Source organism: Scylla paramamosain, chromosome 23 (assembly GCF_035594125.1).
Source record: "Scylla paramamosain isolate STU-SP2022 chromosome 23, ASM3559412v1, whole genome shotgun sequence".
NCBI lineage: Eukaryota > Metazoa > Arthropoda > Malacostraca > Decapoda > Portunidae > Scylla > Scylla paramamosain.
In genome coordinates this window covers 11,655,486-11,675,485 of record NC_087173.1, presented here as the reverse complement: position 1 = coordinate 11,675,485, position 20,000 = coordinate 11,655,486, and the positions used below count along the sequence as shown (strand labels likewise).

General features: G+C 41.9%; 1 protein-coding gene and 1 long non-coding RNA gene across 4 annotated transcripts in view; one reads left to right on the top strand and one right to left on the bottom strand.

The window, feature by feature from the left end:
- LOC135112195 (uncharacterized) overlaps positions 1-20,000 on the bottom strand; it is a 108,261-nt gene that overhangs the window by 37,739 nt on the left and 50,522 nt on the right. The window lies entirely within an intron of this gene.
- The window catches only part of LOC135112194 (von Willebrand factor C and EGF domain-containing protein-like), a 30,076-nt gene that overhangs the window by 486 nt on the left and 9,590 nt on the right, over positions 1-20,000 (top strand). The gene's annotated exons all lie outside the window — the stretch shown is intronic.

Below are 20,000 nucleotides of genomic sequence, written 5' to 3'. Positions count from 1 at the left end.
CTCTCTCTCTCTCTCTCTCTCTCTCCCTGTCACCGTCCAGTCATAAAGTAACATGACAGCCCCGAATTTACTCTGACAAGACATAAGAATCTAAGAACCTAAGAATGTAAAGAAACTGAAAAAAAAGGAAGTTGATCCCTTTTTTTATGTCAGAGGGGTTTTGGTCAAGGGCGAAAGAGAGAGAGAGAGAGAGAGAGAGAGAGAGAGAGAGAGAGAGAGAGAGAGAGAGAGAGAGAGAGAGAGAGAGAGAGAGAGAGAGAGAGCGCCCAGTGAGAATGCCAACCCCAAAAGAGAAGCCCCTGAGTACCTACCATTAGTCATCATTACCCCATAGATGACTGCAACATTACTTGAAACGATCTAGCCTTTGTGCACTCATTGCGTTATTGTTAAGCTTGTTCCTCTCATCTATGACTCCACTTGTTAGCCAGGTTTTGCACATCTTCTTAAATGTGGTTCTGTCTAGGTTACAACTATCTGTACACTTTCAGTCTTGTTCCCTGGTAATACTTCTGAGTCCGTGAACAATCTTTATCTATCTTTCGACTGTTGCTCTTCATTTCTTTATCTTTCTACCCTCACTTTATTTTATTTATCTCTCCATTATCAGTTTCCATTTCCGTGTCTTTCCATTGACATTCTTTAGCCATTTATTGTTCTACAGTCATTCGTCACCAATCTTTCCAGTGTTTCTCTTTGTTGTAACTTTGATGTGACAAGAATAGATATTCAGACACTTTTCTTCTTATTTTTGTTAAAAAATGTATAAGAAGAACGACAGTTTTTCCCTACGTGCATCTTGAGAGAGAGAGAGAGAGAGAGAGAGAGAGAGAGAGAGAGAGAGAGAGAGAGAGAGAGAGAGAGAGAGAGAGAGAGAGAGAGAGAGAGAGAGAGAGAGAGAGAGAGAGAGAGAGAGAGAGAGAGAGAGAGAGAGAGAGAGAGAGAGAGAGAGTGTTCCCTACATGGCACCAGTGTAATAAAAGACACTCTTCTTAAGAAGAAGAAAAAAAAAAAAAAAAAGCGGAAGCACATCCATCCTCGGCTTCCTTCGTGAAAAAAAGCATCCCGTTCCTTAAGTCACATCGAGGAAATCATAAAAAACCCTCTCCATTGTATTATGATGATGCGAACAAAAGGAGTGACTCATGAACTTCCCCTCATGCAAAGTAATATGAACAACGTATGAATAAAGCAATATAAATAAAAGAAAAAAATAAGATAAGAATAAAACAATATGAACTAACGAATAAAATGAAAAAAATAACAAGCAAATAAAAAAAAGCGCAAAATAAAATAAAATTAAAGCAAAAACAAGAATCACTTCTAGCGGATCTATTTGAAATAAGGTAATCTTTCAGGCTAATTGCTGTAGATCGTGACACAGACGATACTAGTTGTTTATGAGTCAGTAATTAGCACTGTATTGTTAAATCTTCAGGGACCTTTGTATTTCAATGCTTTCAACAGCCTGTACTGGAAGCTGCTGTGTTTCCAAAGGCGTTTTCATAATCACAGGGAGAGAATAACATGAAATCCACAACAGCAGCAGGAAAAGACACCCATGAGAAACCCGACTACTAACCACAGTTCCATTTCGATGACAGTTCTTTTGGCCGAGCGAAAACTTATAATGTACGGTCCTCAGCTTCCTTGCAACACTGAGACCATGGTGAGGGAGACCGGGCTTCATCACGCACAAAGAGGAGGTTTATATGCGTAGATTTAATTGGGCTTAAGGGGTGCGCGACACTGACTAATGTGTGTTCTTGTTCTTTTGATAAGTGAATGAGGTGTGTGTGTGTGTGTGTGTGTGTGTGTGTGTGTGTGTGTGTGTGTGTGTGTGTGTGTGTGTGTGTGTGTGTGTGTGTGTGTGTGTGTGTGTGTGGGTTGGTGGTTGTATGTGTGTGTGTAGGGGTAGGTGGGTGTGAGTGTGTTAGAGAGAGAGAGAGAGAGAGAGAGAGAGAGAGAGAGAGAGAGAGAGAGAGAGAGAGAGAGAGAGAGAGAGAGAGAGAGAGAGAGAGAGAGAGAGAAGTTAGATAGGTACTGAACACAGCGTTGAAATTTCCCGGTCAATTACCTTTCTGTCTCTCTCTCTCTCTCTCTCTCTCTCTCTCTCTCTCTCTCTCTCTCTCTCTCTCTGTCAAGCTTACTGAATCTTGGTCCGGAAGAGAGAGAGAGAGAGAGAGAGAGAGAGAGAGAGAGAGAGAGAGAGAGAGAGAGAGAGAGAGAGAGAGAGAGAGAGAGAGAGAAGTTAGATAGGTACTGAACACAGCGTTGAAATTTCCCGGTCAATTACCTTTCTCTCTCTCTCTCTCTCTCTCTCTCTCTCTCTCTCTCTCTCTCTCTCTCTCTCTCAGTCAAGCTTACTGAATCTTGGTCCGGGAGAGAGAGAGAGAGAGAGAGAGAGAGAGAGAGAGAGAGAGAGAGAGAGAGAGAGAGAGAGAGAGAGAGAGAGAGAGAGAGAGAGAGAGAGAGAGAGAGAGAGAGAGAGAGAGAGAGAGAGAGCTTGAGGGAGAGTTGGAGATAAGAAAACAAGAATAGTAGTGATAAATGAGGATAAATGAGGAGGTGTCAAGAGAGAGAGAGAGAGAGAGAGAGAGAGAGAGAGAGAGAGAGAGAGAGAGAGAGAGAGAGAGAGAGAGAGAGAGAGAGAGAGAGAGAGAGAGAGAGAGAGAGCTTGTGTTGTAATACGTGCCTGAGTGAGTGAATGAAGAGATATGTGAGAGTAAAGCAAGGAGGTGAGTAAATGAGCGAGTGAGTGAGTGAGTGAGTGAGTGAGTGAGTGAGTGAGTGAGTGAGTGAGTGTGAGTGTGTGAGTGAGTGACTGTGGGAAAAAAAACCTGGACAGTAGAAAATAATCGTGGAAATCAGACGCATCTGACCGAAATGCAATGTTTTTTTTTTCCTTATTAACACCTTTGTAATGACGCAGCAGGAATGGTTTTAATTTTCAACACTCAAATGGATTCGTTCAAGTCACACTTTTAATTTTTTATTCATATTTTCTCCTACTCATTATGAAGTTTTGAACCTTCTCTTCCTAAAACCAGGCCAAGAGTGTATGTTATGTATTCCAGGCTTAAACTGAATGGTCAGGAATAGTACGAGTAATCCTTTCAAGTCAGGTCATATTGCAATTATTATGACTCCTCGCCAAGTCAGTGTATTATTAAATTTCAGGTTTTGACAATATTCAATCACCTTATTAAGAGTTTTTTTTCATGTAAGAGTTACTCTGGTCAAGTGTAACAAAGAAGGCCAAAAAAAGGCCCACTGAGGGTGCCAGTCTCCAGAGTCCAGTCAAAAAGATTATCCAAAATTAAGAGAAGGTATTTTGAAACCTCCCTCTTCAAACAGTTCAGGTCAAAGGCAGGAGCAAATACTGAGGCAGGCAGGGAGTGAGGATGTCCTTACACTCATGTGCTGCATCGATTTCTCCTTTCAAAAATAAGACGACAATATTCTGATTCTGCGCAGTTTTCGACAGAAGAAATCGAAATGTTAGAAGTGAAATAACTGTACTTCATATTTATTAAATAAAAAAATAAAAAGAATTTGGATTTTTAGCATTTTTTCGTGTAGCATATGTTAACAAAGATCAGATTCAGAAAGTGAAACGCGTAGGTAATAAGCACGATATCTTGTACTACGTGGCGAGACACTTCAACTATCCCTACCCCCCCCCCGACACACAAGCCGCAGTATGCACCGAGGAAATATCTGAAGGAGAGGTTTACAAGGTGACGCTGCGAATCGGACCAGCAAGATCAAACCTCAGTGTCTGTTATGATGAGAGGACACGCCACACCCATGCCGCACACCCGCACACCACGCCGCGCCACGCACTCCCGCCGCCGCCTGGCCTACACTCTCACGGGGAAGCATGCGAGGCCACGGTCTCACACACACACACACACACACACACACACACACACACACGTCCCTGTAGTGTGGCGTGTGAAGTTTGTCAGTTAAGGCGTGGTTCAGGAAATATTACTGGTGTTATGTTCCTGGAAACAGACAGATACACGGGCAAATAGATACAGACACACGTACACTACACACACACACACACACACACACACACACACACACACACACACACACACACACACACACACACACACATTGCCTTTTCTCTAGTTCCTCCTCGAACTTTTGTCTCACACCAATCATATCTATCAACCGGACATTCTTTCCCCTCACCTAAAGCACCACACATTCCCTTCTGCCTCCCTCCTCCTCTCCAAGCCGAGACGAGTCCTTCATTACTCTCCTCCTTTGGTACCCTTTGGTCACGTCGCCGCCTTACCAGCCTGACCTTGAACTCCCTGAACTCTGTGACCCACCTGAAGGCCGAGGGAGAGGAAAGAAAAATAAAAGAAAAGTGGTAGTGGTGAGGGTCTTCTTGAAGGAGGCGCCACCGATTTCTCCTAAAGCAAGCGTGGATTCAAGGGTGTTCTGTGCCTTGATATTTTCTCGCTTCTCCTTCACCATTCTGGGAAGTTTGATCTCACTGGTCTAATTTTACAGCGTCCAATGACTCGTTCTCTCTCTCTCTCTCTCTCTCTCTCTCTCTCTCTCTCTCTCTCTCTCTCTCTCTCTCTCTCTCTCTCTCTCTCTCTCTCTCTCTCTCTCTCTGCCGTGAAGGTGACATCTCTTAAGTGTTTAATGTATTTTTTTATGTCATGTTTTTTACTGTGACAAACACGAAAGGGTGTAATGCGGTTTCATGACTTTGCCTTATATATATATATATATATGTCACGCATAATGTGGATAATTGCCTAATGTGAACATTAGGCAGTGAAATTGCCTAATGTTCACATTAGGCAATTTGTTTGCACGATGTTGACAATAGGCAACTTACTTGCTTAATGTCCACTTTAGGCATGATTTTCAAATTAGGCAAGGGTATTTTGCCTAATGTGAATTGAATGACAAACCAGTGTCTACAGTTTGGTTAGGTTAGGTTAGGTTAGGTTAGGTTAGGTTAGGTTAGGTTAGGTTAGGTTAGGTTAGGTTAGGTTAGGTTAGGTTAGGTTAGCCCATATCAGCCCAGAGAGAGAGCACATCAGCATCGTCACGTCCGTAATCAATTGCGTCTCGGTATGTTTTCCTTATTCACATTGGGCAAAATTGAGCTGCATAATTTGAACAATAGGCATTTTTTGCCTAATGTTAACAATTTGTAAACTTTACGCAACCTACTTGCTTGATGTACACATTAGGCAATTTTCTGCCTAATGTTCACATTAGGCAATTGTCCACATTATGCGTAACATATATATATATATATATATATATATATATATATATATATATATATATATATATATATATATATATATATATATATATATATATATATATATATATATATATATATATATATATATATATATATATTCAAGATTGGACGGTTAGGGAGAAAAATTAGCAATAGTCATATTCACTTACACACACACACACACACACACACACACACACACACACACACACACACACACACACACACACACACACACACACACACTCATGTTGTATTCATTATGCAGTTATATATGCAAAACTAAAGAGAGAAGAAGGAAAATCAGAGTAAAACAAACACACACACACACATTTATGTTGTATTCATTATACACTTATGTATGAAGGACTAAAGAGAGAAGAAGGAAAATGAAGAATAAAACATACAAACATGTACGCGCACATCGACACACACACACACACACACACACACACACACACACACCTTCACTAAGATCCGCGTTAATTAAAAAAAAGAAGAAACATCAAAGGATACAAAAGTCAGCCTGCGGAACTCGACAAACTCAAGCAAGACAGTGATGAGTCAGGGTGTCGGGAGAACCTGCCAGGGCCTCCCGCAGAAGTCCTGGTCGCGTCCCTTGACACACACCTTCATACACCACGCGCTTTGTCTCTAACAGTGACCGACTCGTGAGATTTTCATTCCTACGCTAAGTAAGGTACAAGGGATCACACAGCCATGCAAACGTTAATCAAACAATCGATCATTATGTTCTTTCATGGTGACTGGGAACCAACCCAATGTAACCTAACCTAAGTACTTGGTAAGGAGGCAGGACAGTACAGCAGAGAACTCTTTAATCAATTCTTCCAGTGATCCAAAGAAATGCAAACGTTAATAAAACAGTAATAAATCGGTAGGTTCTTTCATAAGTGTTTGGGAAGGAACCTAACCTAACCTAAGTACTTGGTAAGGAGCCAGGACTGCAGCAGAAAACTCCTTAATCAATTCTCTCGCAACAATTCGGCAAGCTTAAAACGAAAGGCGAAAGGTTAATCAAGCAACAATGGATCGGTAGGTTCTGTCGTGGATGTTTGGGAACGAACCTAATCTTATCTAAGTACTTGGTAAGGAGACAGGACAGTACAGCGGAAAACCTCTTGATCAGCTTCTTTCCGCGACTCTTCGGCAAGCTTCACGAAAGGCGACCTGAAGCACAGAGAGGAGTTCGCTTTCTCTCACTCGGTATTTTCCCCTCCGCGGCCGTGCTGGAAGATGCGGCGGCAGGGAGCATCGACCGGCGGCCAAAGGGATGTTCATTTTTTGGTGTGGTGGTGTTTCAAGGCTGGTGACCGTTCATTGCCGCCGCAGCCACCACCACCACCACCACCACCACCGCCACCATCACCGCACGTCTGCCGCCACCACAGGCCGTCAAGTACAGCGTCATCAGCAGCAGTTTTAAAGAGAGGACTGCCATCTTAGACATGAGCGTTTTCCTCCTCCTCCTCCTTCTACTACTACTACTACAACTACTACTACTACTACTACTACTACTACTACTACTACTCTTTTTCTTTTTCTCCTCTTCTTTGATTTTCGTTTTGCGTCTATTTCTTTTCTTTTCCTCCTCCTTTTTTCCTTCTTTGTTTTCTTCTTCTTCTTCTTCTTTTATCATTTTGTTTCTCCCTTTTTTTTCTTCTTCTTCTCTCTCTCTCCCTGCACTAATCTTTCTCCTCCTTCTCCTCCTCCCCCTCGTCACCTCCTCCTTATTACAAACAGCCTTGTAAGGGTCAACATATTTTCTATTTGTTCTTTCTCAGTGATGTTTTTTGTTCACTTTTCCTTATTCGTGCTCTTGTTCTTCTTTTCTTCCTTAAATTCCTCTTTTCTTTCTCAACGCGGAAATACCACAACGTAACAAAGCTACCTTGAAGAATAACACACACACACACACACACACACACACACACACACACACACACACACACACACACACACACACACACACACACACACACACACACACATTCCCACATAACTGGTAAGGAACTAGTTTTCTGGAGTGTCGATGAAAGGGTGAGCAGCAGCAGCAGCAGCAGCAGCAGCAGCAGCAGCAGCAGCAGTAGCAGTAGTAGTAGTAGTAGTAGTAGTAATAGTAGTAGTAGTAATAGTTGTTGTTGTTGTTATTGTTGCAGTACTGTAGTAGTAGTAGTAGTAGTGGTAGTAATAATAGTAGTAGTAGTAATAGTAGAAGCAGTGGTAGTAGTAATAGTAGTAGTAGTAGTAGTAGTAGTAGTAGTAGTAGTAGTAGTAGTAGTAGTAGTTGTTGTTGTTGTTGTTTTTGTTGTTGTTGTTGTTGTTGTTGTTGTTGTAATGTAGTAGTAGTAGTAGTAGTAGTAGTAGTAGTAGTAGTAGTAGTAGTAGTAGTAGTAGTAGTAGTAGTAGTAGTAGTAGTAGTAGTAGTAGTAGTAGTAGTAGTAGTAGTAGTAGTAGTAGTAGTAGTAGTAGCAGCAGCAGCAGCAGCAGCCAGCAGCAGCAGCAGCAGCAGCAGCAGCAGCAGCAGCAGTAGCAGTAGCAGTAGCAGTAGCAGCAGTAGCAGTAGCAGTAGTAATAGTAGTAGTAGTAGTAATAGTACAAGTAGAAGGAGAAGGAGAAATAGAAGGAGGAGAAGGAAGAGGAGCAGCTATGACTGGTGGTGCTGTAAGAAGTGGTGGTGGTGGTGGTGTTCAGGTCTTACGGGATGAAGAGAATAAAGGTTCTGTGTTGGTGGGAGAGTTTAGGGATGAAGGGAAGGGAAGGAAAGGGAAGGAGTTGGTGGCAGTCAAGAAGGCAGGCGCTGGAGACTTGAGAACCGGTGGAAGACGAGGCGGGATGGTTATGGCCCCAACATACCACCGGGAGAACGACACATGCCGATATTCTTAAACATTTTATTCTCTCCTCAAGACTGTTTTTCAAGACCACAGAGGTAATCACTAGGCTTCTTATGAGTGTCTTTTTTCTTTTTCTTCCGCTATTGATGCAGAATCCTTAACTTATGACAGAAACATCAAAACACACTTGACACTTGACACCGCCAATATCACCCACTAGATGTTGTTGGAAGTAATTGAGACAAGATGCAAAACTTTTTAAAAATGTAAGGCATAAAACGGTAAAATGCAACACAGAAACACCATCACACACAGAGAAAAAGAAAGAAAGGAAAGAAAGATAACATAGTATAACAACATAAAAAAAGGAAAACACGCTCTCAGCATAACATTCAGCATCACTGTCATCCTGCCCGCTCACCTCAGACACCACAACATGAAAGCCAAAGGGGGAAAAAACTGCGAGACAAGATAATGCTGCTTTAATGAGCATCTCTAGTTACTGTGTTCACAACAACCTGACGTTTTGACACCCGAGACTCGTGCACGTGTTACCTGCCACATGGCCGCCAATTAACTGCACCTGCTGAAGTGGCAGGAGTGAAGCGACTTAACAATCCGGGCGCCTCATCTCGATTAATTCAGTCAGACTGTAATGGGAATTATTGGAGTTTTCAAGAATGGTTTCATGATTCTAGTGATGGTTTAACTATCTAACAGCCAGTAATAATATGACTATAACACCTGTTAGAGTACTTTTTCAGACGAAGCAAAGATAGTTAGGTTAATTAAGTCAAAGTCCAATGCAACCGCCCTGCAGACAGACTTAGATACGATGAACGAATGGACAAAAAGATGACAAAATATAATTCAATGTAAACAAATGCAAAGTACCTAACATAGACAGAGGAAATCAACAAAATAGATACACAATAAAATCGAGGCTCTGGTAAGATTAGAGGATGAAAAAGATTTAGAAGTCATTCCGTCAGAGAAACAATGCATAGAGGGCCATTAGAGGCCAGAAATGAAGCAGACCGTGTACTAGGATTAATCCTTAGGAGCGTAAAAAGCGGAAGTCGCGAAGTGACATTAAAGTTATATTTAGCACTGGTCAGACCTCATACGGAACATGCTATGCAGTTCTGATCCCCCTATTACAAAAGAGATATAGGTCTGTTGGAGTCAGTATAGAGAAGAATGACTGCAAAAATATAAGGGATGCGAAATATTTTTTTACAAGAGGAGATAAAAATTTTCAATATAGAGTCTTCAGAGGGGGGTAGATTGAGGGAATCTGATGGAGCTATTTAATTAAGATGTATAAGTGATGCAACAAGGGAAATATAAGCAAAATCCTTAGGATTAGTAACCGGGATAGGAATAATGGGCTCAGTCTTGATAAAGTTAGATAAAAAAGGAAGAAGTTACTTCTCAAATAGATGACTGTAATAGACTCAGTAGTTAGGTAGTTATTGTGGACTCAATAGGGAATTTGAAAAAAAAAAAAGAAGAGTAGATCAACTTATGGTTATGAATTTATTTAGATGAGGATAATAGGTGGATATAAATAGGTATGTTTCATGCAGGGGCTGCCACGTGTAGGTCTGCTGGCTTCTTGCAGCTTCCATTATGTTTTTATGTTCTTATGATTTTATTTTACTGAGCGGGAAATAAAATAACAGTCACTAGAATATTTGAACTCCGCCAGCACTCCATGTTTTCAGTGTTGTCTTTCTAAATTACACTCTAGACCTGCCCACAACATTCTATTAAGGCTGAGGAGAAGCTGCGGCAGTCCGGGAGTTAGCAAAGGTTCAGTACCGGTAATGAGAGGAAACACTAATGGGAATGCAGCGAGTCAGTCATCTGCGCGGCCTCTGAAAACACTCGTAATGGGAGGCCGAAGCGTTTAAAAATATGAGACAAGATTTTATTTGCAGCGTTATTTAGTTCCTGAAGAAAGCTGTGTCTTTCAGGTTATTCATTTCAGTGATGGCTAGTTCCTCCTCCCGAGGAAATTATTTAACAAATATGAAGTTCAACCTTATATGGTGGACAAGAATGAACGCTTGTGGGACGCAATGTAATGAGGTGTGATGGGAGGCTGTGAGATGGGACTGTGTGTAATGGGACTGAGATGGGACTGAGATGGGCATGTATGATGGGACTGTGTGATGGGACCGTGTGGGATGTGACTGAAAGATGCGGCTGTGTGTGATGGGACTTTGTGATGGGGCTGTGAGATGGGACTGTGTGATGGGGCTGCTAGATAGGACTGTGTGAGATGTGACTGAAAGATGCGGCTGTGTGTGATGGGACTGTGTGATGGGGCTGTGAGATGGGACTGTGTGATGGGGCTGCTAGATAGAGCTGTGTGATGGAACTGTGTGATGGGACTGCTAGATGGGGATGTGTGTGATGGGACTGTGTGATGAGACTGAGTGGTGGGCTGTGAGATGGAGCATATATAGTGGGACTGGGCAGTCAGAGGGCTAGATAAAGAGATAAGTAATTTGAAATAGACATGCAAAACAACATAGGTGGTCATGATGATGATGATGATGATGCGATAGGGCTATGTACGTAAATTTTATATTTTTTGGGGCTGAATTCTTGATTTTGTGACGGGACTGTGTAGTGGGACTGAATGGAGGGGCTGTGTTGGGATAATTACATAACTTTCACTCTCATAACTCGTAACTATGGTAAAAGTGAATATAAAAGAGAAAAGAAAAAAAAAAAGAAAAGAAAGGGAGGAAGAAAGAAAATTAAATGGAGAGAAAGAAAAATAAATAAATAAAGAAATAAAGAAAGAAAAAAAGAAAGAAAGAAAGAAAGAAAGGTAGACACATAGAGATAGGTAGATATATATAAATGGATAGATAGGCAGACAAACAGATACGTAGATAGGTAGATAGACAGATAGATAAATAGACAGACTGACAGATATATATATATATATATATATATATATATATATATATATATATATATATATATATATATATATATATATATATATATATATATATATATATATATATATATATATATATATATATATATATACATACATACAGACAGACAGGCAGACAAATTCAGTGAGGAGGGACCAGGCGATGGGCTGGTGCTGCGTTGGGGTTATTGGCACGGCTGTCTTTGGTCAGAGGCACACGCAACACATTATAGAAATTACCCTTAGTTAGATTTATGACGCATGACCATGGAGGCTGGGCGCGGCAGACACGAGCCGGGAGGAACACCAAGAAAAAAAAGAAAAAAAATTATACACACGAAAGAAAGTACAGGTGAGTTGGAGTGTAATTACTTCCATCATTACCTGTGATTACGTGTATATTAGATTTTCCCTTTAAGGTATGGACGGGGAGCGACAAAGGAAAGCCTCAAGGAATGAAATGTATTAGTTAATCCCAATAGAAAGGAATAACCAGCGTAGGATTTCATGATCTAAGTATAAGCGGCTGACAGAAGGACAATTAAGCTCACATAATGGCAGGAAGGGAATACTCGAAGAACTGCCCAGATGGCGAGAGAAGATATGGTATTCTGCTGGGGTGCATTGGAATTGATGGCCAGCTGGCAGATGGGTGAAGATGCGAGGAGGCCTTTGTGCTGCAGTGGAACCTTAGTGTATAATGATGATGGTGGTGGTGTTGGTGGTGGTGGCGGTGATGGTGAGGCGCATGTGGGGATTACTTCACGAGTCGAGCTGGGGAGGAGAGGCGGAGATGGGGGCGCGGGCAAAAACGAGACAGGTGCAAGAGAGTTAGAGAAGGAGGAGGTGGGAGAACGAGGCAGGATCACGTAGACTGAAGGAAAAGGAACAGAATAGACGTGTTGTGAGTTAGATCATTAGGAGACACCAAAATAAAACAAGGATATAATAAGTTTTCCTATGGTGGCCTGGAATAGATAGGAATAGATAGGAATAGATAGGAATAGATAGGCAGCCGACGGGAAGACTGGAGGGAAGCTTTTGTTCTGCAGTGAATCAAAGAGACAAATTATTATGAGGAGGCTGGAGCGAGGAGGTAAGGTGAAGGTAGTAAAGGAAGTGAATGTTAAGGGAGAAATATGGGTTAAGGAACTGAAGGAGGCGTTTTATTCCTCACTTCCTGCAAACAATAGTGATCCCTTTGGGTTTTATTGCTGGCTGGTCAGTGACGAACCTTGCGAACCTCACGGGAAAAAAAAAAAAAAAAGGAAGGGTTGGGATTCCTCGTGGTTGCAATAAGAACCCTCGCAGTTTTAATCTTCGCCGGAGTCTCATGTCGCCTTATTTGCCAACTTGTATCCCTGCGGCGCCTGCTTTTTGTCTGCTGAATTGGAAGCAGGAGGCATGGGAGGTGTTGCGCAGATGTGACTCAGAGACTAATATGTGTTACTGTTTATCTCTTTACGGAGGTGAACGCGACGATAAATCGGACGAAAAAAGCACAAGAGGCAAAAAAAAGCCAGAAACTTCAGGAAATATGACACGGAGGCAGAATGTGGTCCATGGTTCATTTCTTCGCGTGACCAAAACAGGAGGAAATTAATAAAAGAAAAGAGGAATATATTCAAAATCGAAAATAAGGAGAAAAAAAATGAAAGGGGGAAAGCAGTGAAACAGATAAAAATGGAATGAAGAGAAACAAGAAAATATAAAACTGAGAATGGTCTAATGGAGAGAAAAGTTCTTGAAATACAGAAAAGTGTAAGGAAAGAAAGGGGGAGAGACGGGGCAAAGGAAACTGACGGAGAAAAAAAGGAAAAAAAAAAAAAATACACATGACAGGTAAAAGGTGCAGAAGAAAGAAAAAAAAAAAAAAAAATCCGAGCATATTACTTATAGCTATTAAATTTTCTCTTCCTTTGTGTCTATGCCGTAGAGGAAAAAAAAGCAGAAGAAATTAATGAGTGAAAGAAACAAAAAAAAAAAAAAAAAAAAATCAGAAATAGTAAAAAAGAGAGAAAATCATAGTTATTTCATGACGTTGAATGGTATATTTACTTTACGCCATTTTTGCTGCCAAAGAAAAAAAGATAAAAAAGAAGAAGGAAGTCCGTAAAAAAAAAAAAAAACGAAAAAAGGTAGCAAATATATGGCAGTAACCAGACTCTCTCCTTTAGTGTTCCGGTTGTAGGGAAGAAAATTAGAGGAAAGGAGTAATTGAAAGAGAAAAATCCTTGAAATAGTGAAGTGTTGACGAATTCATAGTAGATTAAAGGCGGTGACTAAGGTATCCCTTCCTTAGCGTTCTGGCAGGAAAGAAAAGAAAAGAAAAAGAGAAGAAAGCAAGTTAGCTAAAAGTCAGTTACATTTCTAATAATCTCTGGCGGAAAATGGTGAGCCTGGGGCGGGGAAAAGACGGCATGAACCTCGCACCACCTCAAGCAACCCGTCCGACACAAGTGTGCTCGTCACCCACGTAAAAAAAAAAAAAAAAAAAAGACAAAAAAAAAATCATGACCTCTCGGAATTCCTGACGAAGACGCAACGTAGGAGTTTCAGTGATCCATGTCCATCTGCTCCTCCTCCTTCATCGACTCCTTTGTTTTTTTTCATGCTTCTTTCCTCCTCCTCCTCTTCCTCCTCCTTGTTACTTCGTTCCATTCCTTCTCCCTCCTCATTTAACTCTTCTGTTCTGTCCTTTTCCTCTTCCTTCTCCTCACTCTTCCCTTACTAACTCTTTTTCCTTTTCTCATTTTTGTTCTCCTTCTACACTTTTTTTTTTATTGACTCCTCCATTTTGCTAATTTCTTCGTTATTTCATCCTTTTCTTCTTTCGCTGTCTCTTCCATCATTTTCTGCTTCTTGCTTGTTCCTTACTTCTCAACCTCCTCCTCCTCCTTGCTCTCTCCCTCCCTGTCCCCGTCGCCCTGTCTTGCTCTCACCTTTGTTCATGAATGTCTAAGTCGTTGTAATGCAGGCAGGGATGCAAATGAAGTACATATTGCCGCACCGCCGTGACTCATACTAATAGTGCTGCATCACCACCACCACCACCACCACCACCACCGCCACCACCATCACAAAAACAACACAACAAAATTTTCCACTGTCCACACTTCTAATAAAGCTGCTGCTATTACCTTTCTACGCTATGATTATGTCCCTAACTAATATCCCAGGTCACTCTTTCTTTACATTTAGCTTTGAAGAACAGTTAAGAATACCCGCGTGTGGTAGTGGTGGTGGTGGTGGTGGAAGTAGTAGTGGTAGTGAAGATGCCATGGTATTTCTTTACAAAGGATAACAAACCGTAAATTGCCTCATAAATCCTTAATAAGCTGCTTGATTATACAATACTAACGAGAAGTACAAGAGATTACTGCACTATGGAAGGTAATGGTCGTGGTGGTGGTGGTGGTGGTGGTGATGGTGGTGGCGGCGGCGGCGGTGAAGCAGACATGTGTAGGGTTATTGTCCTGGTGGCTGGAGGGGAATGGACTAGGCGCCGTGGTGGTGGTTGTGGTGGTGGTGGTGGTGGGGAAGGTTAAGGGCAGACTGTGAGAACCCAGTGGTCAAGGTTATCACGTGACGAGGGCACGAGCAAGGCATGGAAAAAAAAAAAAATAAAATAAATAAAATAAAGGTGGTTGGAAGTAAAGACGAAACTAGAGAACAGAACACTATAACAGCAATAACAACAACAACAACAACAACAACAACAACAACAACAACAACTATTACTACTGCCACTACCAATGCTCTCTCTCTCTCTCTCTCTCTCTCTCTCTCTCTCTCTCTCTCTCTCTCTCTCTCTCTCTCTCTCTCTCTCTCTCTCTCTCTCTCTCGCTCGCTCGCTCGCTCTCTCCCTCATAACACACTCAGTTTACGTGCTGAAGCGACTGAGGGAGGGAGGGAGGGAGGGAGGGAGAGAGAGAAGCAGAGAAGCAAGGAGGGAAGGATGGATGAAAGGAGGGAGGTAAAGAAGATTAGAGAGAGGGAGGGTGTGAAGGAAGGAGAGAGAGAGAGAGAGAGAGAGAGAGAGAGAGAGAGAGAGAGAGAGAGAGAGAGAGAGAGAGAGAGAGAGAGAGAGAGAGAGAGAGAGAGAGAGAGAGAGAGAGAGAGAGAGAGAGAGAGAGAGAGAGAGAGAGAGAGAGATGGCGTCGTGTAGCTTCCTGGTATTATATCTGAACAAGAATCTTCCTCGACCTTCCTATTAGGACACTACCATGACCTACTCTCGGAGGAGGAGGGTGAGGAGGAGAAGGAGAAGGAGGAGGAGGAGGAGAAGGAGGAGGAGGAGGAGGAGGAGGAGGAGGAGGAGGAGGAGGAGGAGGAGGAGGAGAGTAGATAACGTGGCTGAGGGTGAATGAGAGTATACAGTCTAGAACCGGAGTGGGAGGAGGAGGAGGAGGAGGAGGAGGAGGAGGAGAAAAAGGAAGAAGAGGAGGGGCGGAGGGAACGGTGGAGGGAAGGAAGGAGGGAATGGGAAGGAGAAGGAGGGAAGACGACATTCTCCACCCAGCATATAAAGTAACCTGTTCCCTTTGGCCTTCTCTTCTTCCTTATCCTCCTCCTCCTCCTCCTCCTCCTCCTCCTTCATCTGCTCATTCTTCTCCTCTGTCTCTTGCAAAAAAGGCTTAAGAAAAATAAAAATGCACAAATACGCAGCAAAAAGACAAATTGGCATCACGACGCACCACAAAACAAAACAAATCGAAGAAATAAAGAAGAAAATTCTAGATTCGCAACAATTAACCGCCATGAATTGTGTAAAGAAGACAAAAAAAAAAAAAGACGAGAAAATAATTGACGGTAGATGATGAAGGTGATGAGGAGGAAGCATGAAGGGGAGAAAGCGCCGCCCCTGAACCTGCTTTCTGCTGACGAGACAGGATTGGACGATGGCAAATTAACACCTGCGAGGCATCAACGAGTAACTGTAGCGAAGGTGACGTGCAGACTGCTGACGAAGATTCAAACCACTTTTTACCTCCTTTTTTCTTTTCTAGCTCTAATTCCTACCGTATTCCCCTATCATTCAACATTCCATTATCTATATTTTTCATTATTTTTCGACTGTAACTGGATTGTTTTGGAGCGGCAATAATAAAGAATGGTACATGGGAGGAGAAAGGGAGGAAGACCGAAAAAGAGGTGGATGAACTGTGCGAAGGAGGATGCAAGACAAAAAAGGGATAGGCGACGCAGACACATTCAACTGAAGCACATGGCGAATTCTCATCCCAAACAGCGACCTCGTATAGAAACAGGATACAAGCTGAAAAGACTTATTGTCATTATTATCATCATTACTATTATTTTATACCTCAAGCATTTGGCCATTCTCCGTTTCACATGGAAGTTTAATTAACTATGGGGCTGTGAAAGGCACGTCAGAAGGAAGAAAAACAAAGGTCAGATTATCGAGCAAACTTTTCTCCCTTCCAGCCATAACATACAAGGAACAACAACCCCGAGGAGTCTGAATGAGTGCACTGTCCGGCCACACTGAGGGGGTGATGGAGGGAGGTGCTGCGACAGGGAAGGGGTGAGGCAGGGAGGTGCTGCGACAGGGAAGGGGTGATGGAGGGAGGTGCTGCGACAGAGAAGGGGTGAGGCAGGGATGGGGTGAAGCAGGGAACGGGTGAGACAGGGAAGGGGTGAGGCAGAGAAGGAGTGAGGCAGGGCTAGTCACAGGTTCTACGTAAATGTCATATAGTGAAGCAGTATCAATGAAGGGAAGTGAAAGGCGATGGTGAGGGGCCATGGTGAGGGGCTATGGGAGACACGCTCATGTCCATACTTTGCGGATAAGGATGTTGGCAGGGGTGCAGCAGGGTACACTTCAAACTTGTCTCAGTACGCTGGCTGGTATGTGAGTGCTAGACTTTTCTGTCCCATAAAGTTCTTCAGAGAACAGGATGTTTTGCCATTTTATTGCCATTCCTTAAAAACGAAGAAAAAAAAGAAAGAAAAAGAGAGAAAAAGAGAAAGAATGAAAAAAGGACAGCCTGAGAAGTATGAATATTCAAAATTCCTCTTCATTGGCAAGAAAATTAAGAAACGAGGAAAAATTACAGAAATAGAATAAAATAAATATAATACAGGAAAAAAAAATCATGATATAGGATAGAAAATAAATAAATCAATAAATAAATGTGGGAAAAGTGTCACGTTGAGCAAATTTAGTGCTGGAAGAGTCTTGACACTCCTCTGTGGCAGCGAGCGACGAGGGAGGCAGAACAGCCACGCAGTGTTTCAGAACTCCAGAGTTTGACTTGTACTCACTGACTTACACCAGCTACTACTACACCAGAATCCTTAATACTGACTTATGAGTTACTAATTACTAATGGTTACTGATACTATGGAAGAATCTCTGATACTAACATACCTAGAGACTTGCCTTAAGTAATTCTATCTGATGCTGATCTAACCCTTCCTTCGTCACCTTGTACTGCCTAAGTCTAGTAACTTACACTTTGCTCCATAAGATTGTGAGAACACGAGCAAATGAGACAGGGAAAGGCCATTGAAGCAGATACATATATGAGCAGATACGGATAACACTTACCTACACACAGTAACATCCTAACGTGTTACTGGTACTGGTTTCCTCCGCGCGTAATGCAAGTTTAAACCAATGAAAGGAAATCAGTAAGAACCCTACGTGATACACGCAGACACAGGCGGACAGTCAGGCAAGCAGTGGTAGGAATGTGCAGACTACACGACACTCCAAAACACACACACACACACACACACACACACGCCGTCATCACCATCATCTTAACCGTTTGATTGCTAATGGCGCATGTAATTTCATTTTTAGCAACTTTATGCAATGTTACTCATTAAAAAAAAACACTAAGCTACAAGTGCTAGAAATCTTTATAAGATACCTTTTGGGGTGTGTTCTTTCAAAATCGTTATCTAAATTTGTATCAAACTATAACATTAAGCTGAGAAAAAAAAACAGCCAGAGTGTGAAACTACCTAGCAGTGAGCTATATCACGTTGTCACCCAAACCTTCCTGATACAAAGGCCAGTCTTCAGAAACTCTTTGCTCTCTCACCACGACTGTTTTCCAGGGTCACAGAGATCATTACTTTGGTTCTCAGGACTGTTGCTCCTTTAAAAGTGTAGAAATTTTGTAAATCCGTCACTGAAACCGTAAAAACACCCTTACAAACTCGTGTACCTTCAACTAGAGACTTTTGAAATATAGTGGAGATGCGGCTCGAAAGTGTTTCAGAATACGGGCCTAACTCACGCCGGGTACCAGTGACTTATTGTGACACAGACTTATAGCGACACAGAGTGATACAATAGCTCTACTGACGGCGGCGGTGAAGGTGGTGGTCGTCACGCTGTGTTGCGGTATTCAGATAATGAGGTTTCCCATCTTTTTTATTGTCTTATTTTATTGGTTTTCTTTTTCTGTTGTGTGTTTCGTTGTTGTTGCTGTTAATGTGGTTTGTTGTTGTTGTTGTTGTTGTTGTTGATGTTGTTGTTGATGTTGTTATTGCTGTTGTTTGAATGTTAAAATTTATTATCTTTGCTTAATCTCTTTCTCTCTCTCTCTCTCTCTCTCTCTCTCTCTCTCTCTCTCTCTCTCTCTCTCTCTCTCTCTCTCTCTCTCTCTCATAATCCATTCATCCATCATACTCATACACCGCTACGGGACTCGACCTACATACGCGCGCGCGCTCGCACACACACACACACACACACACACACACACACACACACACACACACACACACACACACACACACACACACACACACACACACACACACACACACACACACACACACACACACACACACACACACACACACACACACACAGAAAGGAGCCGCCGTAAATAAAAGGAATAAAAAATAAACGAAGACACAAAGGAAAGGAAGAGAAGAAAAGGAAAATAAAGAAAGGAAGAAATGATGAACAAAGAGAGGAAGATGGTCGGAACAAAGGACGAAGAAGAGAATAGAAAATAAAGGAAAGAAAAGGAAGAGACAAAGAGAAAGAACACTTGTCATTCACCTCTCGTCTGTTTCTCCTTCACCTTCACCACCACCACGACCACCACCACCACCACCACCTAGACCATCACCACCACATCGCGTGAGGCTCGAACCCAGGTCACCGTGGATCGTGACAAGCATTACACCGCTAAGCCACATGGACACCCAGAACTCAGACCACATTAACCCACACCAGACAACACCCTCCCTCATCTTTCCTTCAGCCACACTTCATTCACCACTCATGCAAGAAGTAAAGGAAGAGGAAGAGGAGAGAAAAGAAGATAGGAAGAGGAGGAAGAGAGGGAGCATGGCTTATCATAACCCAATAACAGGGGAAGCAGAAGAGGAAGCAAGGAAACAAAACATCAGAATTGAAAAGGAAGAGAAAGGGAAGGAGCAAAAACACCAATCTAAGAAGAAGAAGAAGAGGAAGAAGAAAGAAAGAAAGAAACAAACAAACAAGCAAAGAAAGAAGAAGAAAAGAAAATAATAATGATAATAATAATAATAATAATAATAATAATAATAATAATAATAATAATAATAAGAAGAAGAAGACGAATAAGTATACAGTAACTTAAAAAAAAGACAAAGAGGAACAGAGTAAGCATTAAAATCACAATCTAACAAGAGAGTGAAAAAGTGAGAGAAAGAGTAAGAAGTATAAATATCACTAAGGATGAGGAAGAGCAAAGAGGATGAGAAGGACAAGAGGCAAATGTTAACTTCTACAATAAAATAAAAAAAAAAGAAAAAAAACTCTACTTCTTAGTATCGCCAAGACAAAGGGAAATGGGAAGAAAAGAAAGCACAACAATTATTTCATCTTAAATATCTCTCTAAAACTCACTCCCTCATC